Source organism: Bufo bufo, chromosome 3 (assembly GCF_905171765.1).
Source record: "Bufo bufo chromosome 3, aBufBuf1.1, whole genome shotgun sequence".
In the NCBI taxonomy this organism is placed as follows: Eukaryota; Metazoa; Chordata; class Amphibia; order Anura; family Bufonidae; genus Bufo; species Bufo bufo.
In genome coordinates, this window is record NC_053391.1 from 63,761,766 (window position 1) to 63,777,312 (window position 15,547).

The following is a 15,547-nucleotide window of genomic DNA, read 5'->3' on the forward strand; positions in this document are numbered from 1 at the left end:
TTGGAGAAGGTGCGTGCAATTACGTCAAAGGATGCACGCGAGTTGGTTAAGAGGCTTACTCAACCTTCCGCTTCTGCACCCTCCTCATCCTCTGTATTAGCACCTTCCTCACTCTCTGCTGTGTCACCCCAAAGAAAACACCACAACCACCACCACCATAACCCCTTTACTTAAGTCAGAGGAATTATTTTCCCATCAATTTCCAGACTTTGAGGATGTGCAGCCATTTTTGTTATCGGACTAGGAAGAGGCGGTAGCAACAGCCACCACCCAGCGGTCTGACGACAGTACCCAGATCAGCCCAAGGAGGGTGGTCCCCGCTGTTGCTGAGCAGGGTTTTTACTTTTCTGGAATACCTGGTGTGTTCCGTGGCTGGGGGGAGGAGACCGAGGACGACATTCTCCTGTGCGATATGCAAGAGCCAGGCCGCTCCACCGCTTCCAATTTAGTGCAAATGGGGGCCTTCATGCTCCAGTGTTTGAAGAGGGTCCCCCATATAAAAAGCATAAAGGGCAAGGACCAGTACTGGGTGGCAACATAATTAGACAAAATTGCGGACATGTTACCAGCATCACAGAGGACTATCAGAATGCAGCATTTCCAGGCCTTGCTGCAAGAGATGCTGCAATCTGCTGTTGCGGGCTCTGGCAGAGAAATTTCCACCCACAGAGAAACAGTTGCGAGTTCCAATCCTAAAGCACATACAAGAAGAGGGCGGTTTGAAGATGTGTTGGTCACTTCAGATATGAGATCATTCTTGCAGCCAACCCATCGACCACCGCCATCCTGATCCAGCCTCAGGGAAGACCTACACCGACAGGTGTCCAATTACATTGGGTTAACGGCCGATATGGACACTCTGAAAAGTGAGGAACCCCTTGACTACTGGGTGTGCAGGCTTTACCTGTGGCCAGAGCTGGCACAATTTGGAACACTTGGCTTGCCCCTCGTCAAGTGTCCTGTCCGAAATGACATTCAGCATAGCAGGGGGGATCGTGACCGATAAGTGCACTCGCCTAGCTCACGACAGTGTGGACTACCTAACATTTCTAAAAATGAATGAGGCATAGATCTCGGAGGAATTCAACACCTGTGACAACCACTTTTAATTGAATTTCCCCATGCCAGCCCACAAATATCCGCCACCACCCAGAACAAATAATGGTCCCTGTAAATACAGAAGCATAAAAGCCCTTTTCTGTTTGGTGAATGCCTAATGTTTGGGACCTCGGAGGAATTCAACACCTGTGACAACCACATGTTATTGAATTTCAACTATTATCATTTGGGGTTTTTTCAAGAGGGGGGATTTTGTTAGCCATGTTTTTAATCCAATTTTATATTTTTTGTTCTTTTAAACATATGTATTTGACATCTATTTGTACTGGCCTGCAGTAAAATTGATATCCAATGACTGTCTAATATACCTCCAGCCACATAATTACTTGTTTTTTTCTGTCCGGTGAATGCCTAATGTTTGGGGCCTGTACTACACTGGCCTGCAGTAAAACTGATATTGAATGGCCTTATAATATACCTCCAGCCACATAATCACTTGATGATTTATGTACGTTGAATGCATAATTTTTGGGGCCTGTAATCTAATTGGCCAACAGTAAAATTGTTATACGGTGACCGCCTAATTTATCTCCAGCCATATTATCAATTGTGCTTTTCTGTACGGTTAATGAATAATTTTTGGGGCCTGTAGTCCACTGGCCTGCTGTAAAATTGATATCCATTGACCGTCTAATATACTTCCGGCCATATAATCACTTCATCATTTCTGTATGTTGAATGCAAAGTTTTTGGGGCCTGTAATCTAACTGGTCAACAGTAAAATTGTTATACGGTGACCGCCTAATGTACCTCCAGCCACATTATCAATTGTTCTTTTTTGTCCGGTGAATGCCTATTGTTTGGGGCCTGTAGTCCACTGGCCTGCAGTAAAATTGATATCCAATGACCGTCTAATATACCTCCAGCCACATAATTACTTGTTTTTTTCTGTCCGGTGAATGCAAAATGTTTGGGGCCTGTACTCCAGTGGCCTAAAATAAAAATGTTATCCATTGATCACATAATGTACCTCTAGCCACATAATCACAATTTATTTTATGGGTTTTTTTCTAGGCTGCAGTAAGGCGCATTTTCTGAGAATTTCCCTTTAAGATGCATAAAAATGGCCCCTGATTAAAATACATATTTTTTGTGGGAAGTTTTGCCATTGATCCCCCTGTGGTATGTCACTGTCCATGTTGTGGGATGATTTGTGCACTTCTTATAAGTATTTGGTGGCTGCAATTATGACCTGAAGGTTTTTCAGGTTTGCCTGCCATTAAAGTGAATGAGGCCCGCTGTGAACTTGCGTTTCGCGAATCGTCCCGGCCGATGTTCATCCATCACTAATTTGCATAGCCTCGCACCAGGGGGACTTAACCAAGAAATTGAACTGTTTGCCTTCTTGTAGTCATAACCATTCAATAAATGATAAATACCAAACTTCCCAGTATATACATTTTCTAACAAGGGAAGTAATCAAGTATGACAAACACATATTACGTATAATACATATCCAAATTAATTGACCTTTTAAACATTAAAATATATACTCCATTCCCTTACCGCAATTGGATATATGGGTGAAGGGGGTTTATAACGGCTTTCGAAAACACAGAAGAGCAATCCTGGAAAATATCAGATGTACCGGCAGCTTGTGACCTAAACAACTGGAGGGTTGGGAGCCATGGGAATGAACGCCTACTTATTTCCAAACAGGATGAACCACAACCATCCCTGAGGAAGGAATTCCGAAACGCGTCGGTGCTATTGTGGTATAAGGAGGCATCCGTCCCCGAAACTCTCGCTCCCAAGGATTACCAGAGTGCTTTCCCTCGCGTGCACGTGTCACTGGCCAGAGGAAACTGAAGATCTCATAACTTCAACTGAACCACCGGGACCATTCACAAGAACTCTGCACACGACCGCAACACAGGCAAGTAGCCATCCTCTATTTTTGCCTGAATAATTTTGCCGGAAAGTAATATATCAACAAACACCGATAAAAAATTGGTATATTTTGGCAACATTGGCAAACAATAACCGAACAGCCCTGTGTTAATGCTACGTGACCTATTACCATTTAGCACTAAGTAGTCAGCGCGGGTCTAGTATTTTATTTCTTCATTATTAAATTATCTATTATTGTCTATAATCACCTATTATTCAATTTATTAAAATTCATATTAGAATAACAATATTAAGCTTTGAATGCTATGGTTCAGATGCCTAAAATGTATTTATTTTTGGTATTGATATTCCTTTAAGAACAGACAGCAAGGAGTGCTACTATGTGATTTGCTATAAAGTAACAATAAATTATATAAATGATCAATAGGTTCTAAGAGGCCAAATAATTTAGAACCATTGATGGCTATCATTATATCTTTCCATCAGTGGAAATCCTGATCTATCAGACTCCCATGGCACACACTGGCACATGTTTAGGGCTGATAACAAAAAGAGCTGGGGGAAATTTGGGAGAACAAAACCTTCTAGTGTAGTCTTGGTCTACAATGACAGCATATTCTTCTTTTTGAAGGATTATATATACTGGACATGTTTTCTAGTAAAGATAAACAGTTAGGGCACAGTGTATGCGCAAAGTTCCTATTTATTTTTATTCTATTGTACTCTATTCTATTCTTTGTTGAAATGTCCTTGTGATGTGTTTTTCCAAAAAGTTTTGTGTCATTTTCAAGTGACCCTTTTGCTGTAGTAAATCAATATCAGTTAGTAGTGACTAATCTACCATGATATACCTTCTGCCTGGCAATCCCAGTGTTGAGGGGGGAAATGCAGCAATCTGGAAGATGAAAAGTTTACAGGGGAATTGATTTCCCAGTAATTATTAGGATAATATTGCTGGCAGATTACAGAGTATTTCAAACTATGCTAGTTCTCTCTATTGATCAATAGATCAGTAAACTAACTTAAAATGTATGTAAAATAATTAAAAAGCATAAATAATGTTTTTTTAAAAATACATGTAACCAGTTCTGTTTAAACTGCAGAGAAGTTTTATACTAAAAAAAGCTTTAACCATTCTGAAATTTACAATATTTTATTTAATCTTTAGGGATATTTTATATCACTTTTCATATAGGTCTAACGTTTTTAGTCTTTTTATTGTGAATGTATATTATTCAATTGATTTTTGCATTGTATAATATTGTAAAATTTTCTATGATTATGAATTTCTAATAAATAAATTATGTTTATTTCAGTATTATATACTTTATATGCATATATTTATATTTTTGCCAAGTAAATAAGGGGAAACTAGATCTATCACTTAACAGCAGCAATAACCACTCAAATGGTCTATCGGACTATGTGAGCAGTCTGAGCAGGGAAAGGTTAACACCCTCTGTTAATGAAGCTATGCTACTATGGAGGTGCAACTAGGGAGCTTCTCCAATTAAGGAAGCGAATACGAAAAAAAAGTGTATGTAGAACAATGGATAAAAGCTATCATAAAAAATTATTCTTTTCTTTGCATCACATACAGTATAAAATTCTGTCCTGGATTACGATGTTTGGCATCAGAGGGGTTAACCGGTCATAGCTGTGATAGCATTGATTTTTGTCTTTTAAAAAATTTAAATGTACAAATAAGCTGGTGTCAAAACCTAGGTGATCCTTCATTTCCAGCACATTGACCAAGCTCACATCAGCAGCAGACAGCAGTTAATATATGCGTCTGGCTCAGTCTGGTCTACCCGCCAGGAATTCATCGAATTGTTAACAACCCTCCTTTTTTGTATGCACCGCACATGATTCTCTTTCTCTCCCTCCCCCTCCCATCCTGGCATTCTCCAGCTTAAGATTTTTTGTCGCGGTAGTACAGTATGATATTTTTACCTACTATCGCACATTTTAGGCAAGATAAAAATATGACCACCAATGTCCCCCCCAAAAAAGGCCAAATTATACTTTTAAACCCCTGGTGCTCAATAAACCTAAAAATAACTCTTATTTTGTTCTTTTTTAGATTTTTTCCATTAATATAACTTTTTTTTAGAAATAATAATAAGATTTACATAAACTATTAAGAAGAAGAAATCATAATATGTACAGATCGATAGATACTTTATATCATTGGCAAAGCTTCATGTGAGTGAATATTCTGTACCTCATTAAAGGGACAGATGCAATGTTAAAATGTATGTGTGCAAATGGCAATGTTTTAATGATAGATATCTATGGAATAATCATGCGGCTAATGGCTATTACAATATCCATCTACGTAGGACTGGGAGCACTAGTAAAAAATAAAAAACCCACATATATATATACACAGTGAGAGTTCTGCTAGACATCAGACATCTGTGCTTAAATGAGACTGCCACACAGTGCCAAAATTTGCTGATTTTAATGACATCTTAAGGAACATCGTCAAATAAATGTATAAAAAATAACATATTTCATGAAAGTACAAAAGGAGAAAAACAAGTCATTTGACATAATAAATAAAATAAACAATATTTTATTATTTTAAAGCCAAAGCAGATCTTAATGAATACACACAGACTGTCATTCCAAACCCCCCCCCTCCCTCCGCATAAGGAACATGGAATACATGAGCCGATACAACAACATGATTTATTCTCTCAATATCGCGGATACGCAACCAATATCACAGTCCAGAGCTGCTGATTCCCCTCCGCCTAGGTCCCAAGAGCCAAACTTGTGATCAATGCTGAAAAATCCTCACAAGTTAGGGTCTCAGGGACTAGGAAAAGTCCAAAATCACTCCGCCGCCCTCGTCTTGTAAGGTTTTTTATTCGCTTTCGACTGGAAAGATGGCGACGATACTTCAGTGTTACCGTATAGAAAACGCATAGACATTATCACATTACTGCAAGAGCCTAGAATGGGAAAAAAAATGAAGGTTCAATGCAAAATCTCGATTCTGTGTAGAGTCAGCGTGAAGGACGCTGCAACCTAAATTTGTATCCTGTTGCTACCTGGGCCCTGGGATATGGCTTGCTTTAAATCTGGCTCTGTAATAGGATAAAAAAAAATTGGCAAAAATATATATTTTTTTTAAATCTTATTTTAACGTAATGAGCTGAAAATCCTCCCTGAAGCTGTGCACATAGACAAGTTTATGCAGTGCAGCTGATGCAGGCAGGGAACAAGGAAAAGGAGCTGAGATCACTTTCCTATCACCAAGGGGCTTTAGTTGGCTATGGGTCTGCGGCATAATCCCGGCATGTTCATCTCATAAGACAGCCTTAGCAATATTTCCAATGACGGTGCATTCCCTTGTCCTTTTCCTCCTGAAAAAAATTCAATTTCGATAACCCAGAGAGGTCTTGTCGAGTGGAACAAGCCAAAAGACTGTAGAATCCAGCGCCTAAGGAATCTGCGTCGTTCCGAAGCTTCTTCTGCATAAAAAAAAGTAAAATAGAGGAATGAGAAAAAAGATGAGAGTTAATAGATGAGAAGCAAATCATATAATCAGTGGAAGGGTGAACCTCCTGCACGATGGCTTAGAAGGAGGCGGCAGTCAGTATGAAAATCAGCTGTTTTTGTCGTTTTAGCATTTCGTCACTTGCTGTTAGAAAAAAAAAGCAAAAAAAAAGCAAAAGATAAATAAATAAAAAAAAGCCGTAGTAAAATCTGAAGCCTTTATCCAGTTCTGAAGCCTATTCCGACCCTTATCTTAAAATGATTTTACATGCAATATTTGAACGCAGCCTACAGACGAACAATTAAAGTGAGGAATCTGTGCCCTCCGCAGATACGGCATTAACATAATTACATCCCCCATCGCCTAGACCCGTCCTCCTCAGAGACTACGTCTGATGCTCCAAAGATTGAAATCACGGAGGTTTGAGTCGCCCTCAGACGTACCTTCTTTTGCTTGTCACTGACTGGCTTTTTACCTTCCGTAGGCACGCGCAGACACACAGACAGGCACACACACACTTGCAGACACGTACAGACACACACATAAAAAAATAAATAAAAAAAAGCCTCCGCCGGCTGCTGCTGACTCAGAAGAGTTGTGTTTGGAGAAGGTGCAATAGGCTGGTATTTTCTGCACTCGACATTAACAATAACTCTCACTCTCTCATATCCTCCCTCTCCAGGACCTGCAGAAATGCAGTATTTGCATGACGCTGACACTCAGCCCTTGCAGGTCAGACGTCGGGTGGGGGTGGGGAGCATAGGCTGGGGACACACACATATAAAGCAAGCGATCAAGCCTCCCTTAAGAACTGCGGTCTAATCTTCGGAGCGTTACCTTCTTGGGGATCTACCTCTCCACTTCTTATCGGATTAAATAATAAATAAAAAAAAATAAATAAAAATTGCCCGGTGTTAAAAAGGCCGATTTCCAATTGCACATGCTCCCCCCCCCCCTTCTCCGAATTGACTGCCTGCTGCGCCCGCCCTCTCCCCCAAATCAGTAAGTAAGATCTCCGAAAGCAGTGGTGAAAACAGGCTGTGACATTGAGACTTTCATCCTCTGTGCCTGAAGAATAGCAAGTGATCCAGCCACGCACGTGACGCCAGGAGACAGAATGCCAGCAATTCTTTTACAGCCTTAAGTTTTTTTCTTTTCTAAGCCTTTCTAGGTCCTCTCCCTCCTCGCCGTGGCAACAATGCCTTTCTATAGTCCGCAGCCCGGACAATGCCACCATCGAGCATTTTTATCGCCACACAGATAGGAAATCCAACCAAAGCAATGAAACAGATAAGACTGCTCAGCCCCTGCGTCCTTCTCCCATCTTCCAATCTCCCCAAAGACCTCTCCCCCCCCCCCCACCCCACGAATATCCGGGAGGACGACAGTCTTTTACATTAGAAACCTGTCTAGGGCACTGGATATCCAGAGCGATCCTTTTCTCCCCCATACACATATGAATAAGTCATCAGGACCTGCTTACAACCCATTTCAGGTGACGGAGCAATAGTTCTGCTCCGTCTTTTGTTACAGAACGCACCTTTCCTCCTAAAGTGGCGTCCTTAAAGGGTTTTACTCCGACCGCCGCTGTTCTCTCCGTGTCGTTGTGGGACGCAGAGAACAATGGAGAAGGAGCCACCTAATCATGCTATGCCCAAATGCTGTCTCACGGTGTACAAAAGCCAAGCTCAGGTTCAGAGACAATTCCCAGCATGCACTGCGACGCTGCAACACTTCCGTAAGTAACACGCCGACACGACAATAACATCATAAAACACGGAGCACATAGGACAGACATGCAGCACATGCATTGGAGTGACACAGACACCATACGTACATTGCGAGGCGATGGCAATATACTGTCCTTTTGCCCAGTTTTTTTTTGCTCCTCCAGCATCCTCTTTTCTTTGTGCCTTTTTTCCGTCTCTACTTTTACCCACAATGCCCCGATTAAATAAATGTCATGACCTCGCTACAGACGTGAATAAAAAAAAAAAAAGAAAAAAAAAAAAAGGGAGAAGACGCTGTTTTAAAAATGGAACATGCGCTGTAAGGTAGACTGGATACAGGCAGAGGACGGTGGACGGCCTCCACGAGCAGCCGGCACCCGCTCTGCCAATCAGAGAAATTCCATGCAAATGTTAGACGCGTCTAGATTCACTCCAGCCCAATCTCTCACATCCGTGGAGCTCGTGCCAACGGTTCAATGCTGTATGTGTAACCTCGTGATGTTAGGGCTGTTCAATCCTTTCATGGCAGAAAAAAAAATTATATATATTATATATAACATATTGATACCCGTGTGTGCCATATGACAAAGCCCCTCAAGAGCTGAGAGACCAAGGACCGAGCAGGAAGGGACTAAAGAGGTGAAGAGTACGTAGACCACCGGAGACATTATAATGGTAGCGTCCTTAGAGCCGAGGGACTCGGTGGACCAGGTTCAATCAATACTCCTCTGCAAAGAGATGCTGCAATCTATCAACTCAATTGCCTCTGCTAGCATGCATTTGATCTGAGGATTTACGGAGTCATTAACCCTTGCACTGGTGTCTTTCCACTTTTAGCAAGCGCAGTATAAACATGCATCAGATCCGAACCTTTACAGGGACGTCAAAAAAAGGTTTACTGTGAGTTTTCGATGTGATATGCCATGACGATGAGCCATATATTGTATGGGGATGATTAGTGTGATACACAGTAACTATGGACTACAGATGTAGTGACCACAAAATACAGGGTTTCCTATAAGTTTTGGGTATCAAGAGCTCCCCGGACTGCAAGATCTGCTTCCTTATACAGTACAGACCAAAAGTTTGGACACACCTTCTCATTCAAAGAGTTTTCTTTATTTTCATGACTATGAAGGCATCAAAACTATGAATTAACACATGTGGAATTATATACATAACAAACAAGTGTGAAAGAACTGAAAATATGTCATATTCTAGGTTCTTCAAAGTAGCCACCTTTTGCTTTGATTACTGCTTTGCACACTCTTGGCATTCTCTTGATGAGCTTCAAGAGGTAGTCCCCTGAAATGGTCTTCCAACAGTCTTGAAGGAGTTCCCAGAGATGCTTAGCACTTGTTGGCCCTTTTGCCTTCACTCTGCGGTCCAGCTCACCCCAAACCATCTCGATTGGGTTCAGGTCCGGTGACTGTGGAGGCCAGGTCATCTGGCGTAGCACCCCATCACTCTCCTTCATGGTCAAATAGCTGACTGACTGACCTTCATTTCTTAAAGTAATGATGGCCACTCGTTTTTCTTTACTTAGCTGCTTTTTTCTTGCCATAATACAAATTCTAACAGTCTATTCAGTAGGACTATTAGCTGTGTATCCACCTGACTTCTCCTTAACGCAACTGATGGTCCCAACCCCATTTATAAGGCAAGAAATCCCACTTATTAAACCTGACAGGGCACACCTGTGAAGTGAAAACCATTTCAGTGGACTACCTCTTGAAGCTCATCAAGAGAATGCCAAGAGTGTGCAAAGCAGTAATCAAAGCAAAAGGTGGCTACTTTGAAGAACCTAGAATATGACATATTTTCAGTTGTTTCACATTTGTTTGTTATGTATATAATTCCACATGTGTTAATTCATAGTTTTGATGCCTTCAGTGTGAATCTACAATTTTCATAGTCATGAAAATAAAGAAAACTCTTTGAATGAGAAGGTGTGTCCAAACTTTCGGTCTGTACTGTATAAAGAGGTTGGACAATCTGGGACAGTGATGGCATATCATCGAGGTTAGATAGGTGGGGTCCATCTTTGTGAGTCCCTCCTATCTCCAGAGTTGGCCTCAAAGTAAAGGAGAGCGATGGGAGTTCTGAAAAATAGCCGAGCGAGTGCACTCTACTGTTTTCATAATCCCCATGACGGGAGTGTGGCCAACTCTCCATCCTCCACCTGCAACTTCTATAGTGATGAACGGAAGGTGACCGCGCATGCACAGCTGGTCTCTGTTCTCTTCGGGAGCCCTGTTCTGGAGACAGGAGTGGGTTCCAAAGGTGAAGCTATATCCTAGTCATGTGCCATTAATGCCCCAGATAGACCAATCCCTTTGATTTATTGAGCCAGCTAAATCTTCTAATTTTAATTTTATGCCATACAAATTTGGTTTTGCTTCTACACATCAGCATTAGCTAATATAACAGCACATGGACTCAGTGGTAGCAGGGATGTAGCCATAAGGTGTGCAGAGGTAGCAGTCATTCCTTTGTGGTTGATACAGTACGTGAGCATGAAGAGCTTATAGGCAATATTGACGGCCTAGGTTGGCAAGGATTTAGCAGTAATAGATATTAATAACATAATAATAGACATATTTGAGGAATTACTGAAGTAATTTAAAACAATACTGAACCCAACTTACAAATGGCTCCATCGCAATATCTGCTAGTCATTAGGGATGAGCGAACCCGTGGAAGTTTGGGATCGCCGGGTTTGCCGGGTTCGGCCAAACTTCAGGTCAAAGTTCGGGATCGGGACCCGAACTTGACCCTGAACCCTATTGAAGTCAATGGGGACCCGAACTTCACTTTATTATTTTCCGTTATAACATGGTTATATTGGAAAATAATAACATTCTTAAGACAGAATGCAAAAGAATATGGTCATTTAGGGGTTTAAAAAACCAAACAACTCACCTTGATCGCGCTGTAGCAGTTTCTTCTATCTTCATTCAGCAGGACCTGCCAAAGGACCTGCGATGTGAGCAATGACGTCACCGACCTCTCCCACGTGGTGAGCGCAGTGACGTCATCGCGCACATCGCAGGTCCTGCTGAATGAAGATAGACGAGACTGCTGCAATGCGATCAAGAGGATGAGGTGAGTTTTTTTTTTTTTAACCCCTAAATGATCATATTGTTTTGCATTCTGTCTTAAGAATGCTATTATTTTCCGATATAACAATGTTATAACGGAAAATAAGAAAATCACCCGAGTCCGGGTACCGACTTTGCAGTTCGGGTTTGCGCATCTCTACTAGTCAATTGAATCCATATACCTTATCTCCCACCACATTTGCTGTCAGGGGAGGATAGAGCGGTCCCCATACACATTAGGTGGTTGGGCGGTCTAACCAAAATCTGTGGGTTTGGATGACATAGGTTATACCACCTTTCGGGCTCACTCTGCTTCGGAATTTTGAATACATTGTCATATCTTAAGCCACGGCCCCTGTCACATAGTTCACACCCCCATTCTCACTATGCCATGTTGTACAAGACATGTACGACAGCTTCCTGCCACTTGCCACTTCTTGCCACTTTGCAGTTCCGGTTTGCGCATCCCTACTAGTAATCTGTGCAATCAAATGCAGCGATCAGGTGGAAGACCACTGCCCCTCGGCTTCCTAGCAATACGGTGATGACTAGGTGACTCTAAGGTGAAATATATCTCATAGCTGCCAACCAAGACCTCTTTTACTGAACAAGGCATCCTGCTCAAGGCCATGTCCATATTTTTGTGGACATAGTTAATATTTTTGCAGAACGGACATACGGATGCAGAAAGCACTTAAATGCGCTTTGCCTTGATTAGGACTTACTGTGAATCTGCTGCCCGTTTGTGTCTAAACGCCATAGCTGAAGGACCTGCGATGACATCATAGTCATGTGATATTTCAAGAGAGGAAGTGGAGGTAGGATCTGTGACGAGGTCACCGTCATGTGACCAGTGCAGGAAAAGGCAGCCTTCAGCAGTGGAGACCTGTGATGCCATGGAATGAATGTAAGTGCCAGAGAAATGCTGGGAGATGTGGTTCTTCCTTCTTATACCTCCTCCCTGCTGAGTGGGAGGAAAATATCTTATTTAACTGGGACTGTATGTTAGGGGGTGAAGGGGGAGGGGTGTTATTTACATGGGACTGTATGTTACAGAAGATTTGGGGGGATGACTGGTGTTATTTACATGGGACTGGATATTATAGAAGACTGGAGGGTAAGGAGTGATGCTATTTGCATGGCACTATGTGTTGGAGGGGGGTGAAGGAGGGGATTTAAGTTATTTACATTTTATAGAAGACTATAAGGAAGAGATGTTATTTACATGGGACTGGAGGGAGAGGACTGGTGTTAGTTACATAGGACTGCATGGTATAGAAGACTTGAGGTAGAGGAGTGAAGTTATTTACATGGGACTGTATATTATAGAACACTGTAAGGAAGAGAGGTTATTTACATGGGACTGTATCATATAGAAGATTAGTGGACTGGGAGAGGGCTGGTGTTATTTACATAGGAATGCATGATATAGAAGACTGGAGGTAGGGGAGTGAAGCTATTTACATGGGACTGTATGCTATAGAACACTGTAAGGAAAATAGGTTATTTACATGGGACTGTGTCATATAGAAGATTGGTGGGAGAGGACTGGTGTTATTTACATGGGACTGCATGATATAGAAGACTGGAGGTAGAGGAGTGAAGCTATTTACATGGGACTGTATGCTATAGAACACTGTAATGAAGAGAGGTTATTTACATGGGACTGTATCATATAGAAGATTGGTGGGAAAGGACTGGTGTTATTTACATGAGACTGCATGTTATAAAAGACTGGAGGGAGAGCAGTGAAGTTATTTACATGGGACTGCATAGTATAGAAAACTGTAGGGAGAGAACAGGCATTATAATTTATGGGGCACTGCAAGGAACATTATAAATACTGTGGGCAGTGGTGGCGGGCATTACTACTACTGAGGGCTCTATAGAAGTGCTGAGTGGGGGGGAGAAGGGGATATGTCCGGGTTCAGCCTTGAACCCGGACAACCACTTTAAAGGGCATCTGTCAGCAGTTTTGTACCTATGACACTGGCTGACCTGTTACATGTACACTTGGCAGCTGAAGGCATCTGTGTTGGTCCCATGTTCCTATGTGTCCGGATTGCGGGGAAAAATAAAGTTTTAATATATGCAAATGAGCCTCTAGGAGCAACGGGGGTGTTGCCATTACACCTAGAGGCTCTGCTCTCTCTGCAACTGCAGCTCCCTGTCTACTTTTACAGGACCTGGCAGTGAAAATGTCATCGCAACTGGCCATGTCAAAGTGCAGACGGAGTTACGGCAGTTACAGAGAGAGTGGAGCCATAATAGGTGTAAGGGTAACGCCCCGTTTGTATATAATAAAACATCATATTTCTCAGCAATGCGGGCACATATGAACATGGGACCAACACAGATGTCTTTAGCTGCCAAGTGCACATGCAACAGGTCAGCCCTTTAATTGTGCAAGCGTCTGAGGGAGTCCTGAGGGATAGCTGAAGGCCTAGGGAGGATTTTACCATCAGCTATCTAAAAAATAGGGACTTCAGTGGGGGGAGAAAGTCGGCCCTAAAGTGCCTAGGGAGCATAAAATTTAAATACGGCCCTGGCTCCACAGCAGCAGCACAATGTAGTGTCACACATCACACTGCAGGTGTGTGTAGGAGGAGGGGCTTGGAATCTGCTGGGCTCATCCTCCTACACCAACCAGCAGAGCAATGGGTGACACTACATTGGGCTACTGCTGTGGAGCCCGGCGGCTGAGAAACATGAGGAACTAGGTGAGTATATTTTTTTTAACTTCCTGTGAAGGGGGCACAAATCTGGGCATAACTACTGTGAAAGGGGCACATATCTGGCATAGTTACTGTGAAAGGGGGCACATATTTGGACATAACTACTGTGAGGGGGCACATATGTGGGCATAGCTACTGTGAAGGGGCACATATCTGGGCATGGCTACTGTGAAAGGGGCACATATCTGGACTTAACTACTGTGGAGGGGCACATATCTGGACATAACTACTGTGGAGGGGCACATATTTGGACATAACTACTATGAAGGGGCTCTACATGAGGCTTGCTTTACCAAGTTTAAAGAATCGGACTTCTGGTGCTGAGCGTGATTTCGTGGGAGTGATTGCAGGTGGCTGAGTGTGGTCAGAAGCAGAGATCCTTGAAAGTTAAGTACTTGCATTTTAGTACTGCCATTTAAAAACCATTTTTTTCTCTGCTGTGTACTGACATTTAAATCCATTTTTTTTTCTCTGCTTGGTTAACCACTTCACATCCGGGCCATTTGCCCACTTCCTGACCAGGCCTAATTTTGCAAATCTGACATATGTCAATTTATGTGGTAATAGGTTTGGAACGCTTTTACTTATCCAAGCCATTCAGAGATTGTTTTCTCGTGACACATTGTACTTCCCAAATCCCAAATTTACCAAAAATTTAGAAAAATTAGCAATTTTAGAAATTTCAATTTCTCTGCTTTTAAAACAGAAAGTGATACCTCATAAAATATTTATTACTTAACATTCCCCATATGTCTACTTTATGTTGGCATCATTTTGTAAATGTCATTTTATTTTTTTAGGATGTTATAAGGCTTAGAATTTTAGAAGCAATTCTTAAAATTTTTAAGAAAATTGCCAAAACACACTTTTTAAGGACCATTTCAGGTCTGAAGTCACTTTGTGGGGCTTTCATAGTGGATACCCCCATAAATTACCCCATTGTATAAACTACGCCCCTCAAGTTACTTAAAACTGATTTTACAAACTTTGTTAACCCTTTAGGTGTTCCACGATAATTAAAGGAAAATTGAGATCAAATGTTTAAATTTCACTTTTTTGGCAGATTTTCCATTTTTATCCATTTTTTTCTTTAACACATTGAGGGTTAACAGCCAAACAAAATTCAATATTTACTACCCTGATTCTGCGGTTTATAGAAACACCCCACATGTGGTCGTAAACTGATGTAAGAGCACACGGCAGGGCGCAGAAGAAAAGGAACTCCACATGGTTTTTGAAAGGCAGATTTTGCTGAACTGTTTTTTAGATGCCATGTCCCATTTGAAGACCCCCTGATGCACCCTTACAGTAGAAACTCCCAAAAAGTGACCCCAATTTGAAAACTAGGGGATAAGGTGCAAGTTTTATCGGTACTATTTTTGGGTACATATGATTTTTGGATCATTCATTATAGCACTTTTTTGGGGCAAGGTGACCAAAAAATTGGTTGTTTTAGCACAGTTTTTTTTTTTTACAGCGTTCACCTGAGGAGTTAGATCATGG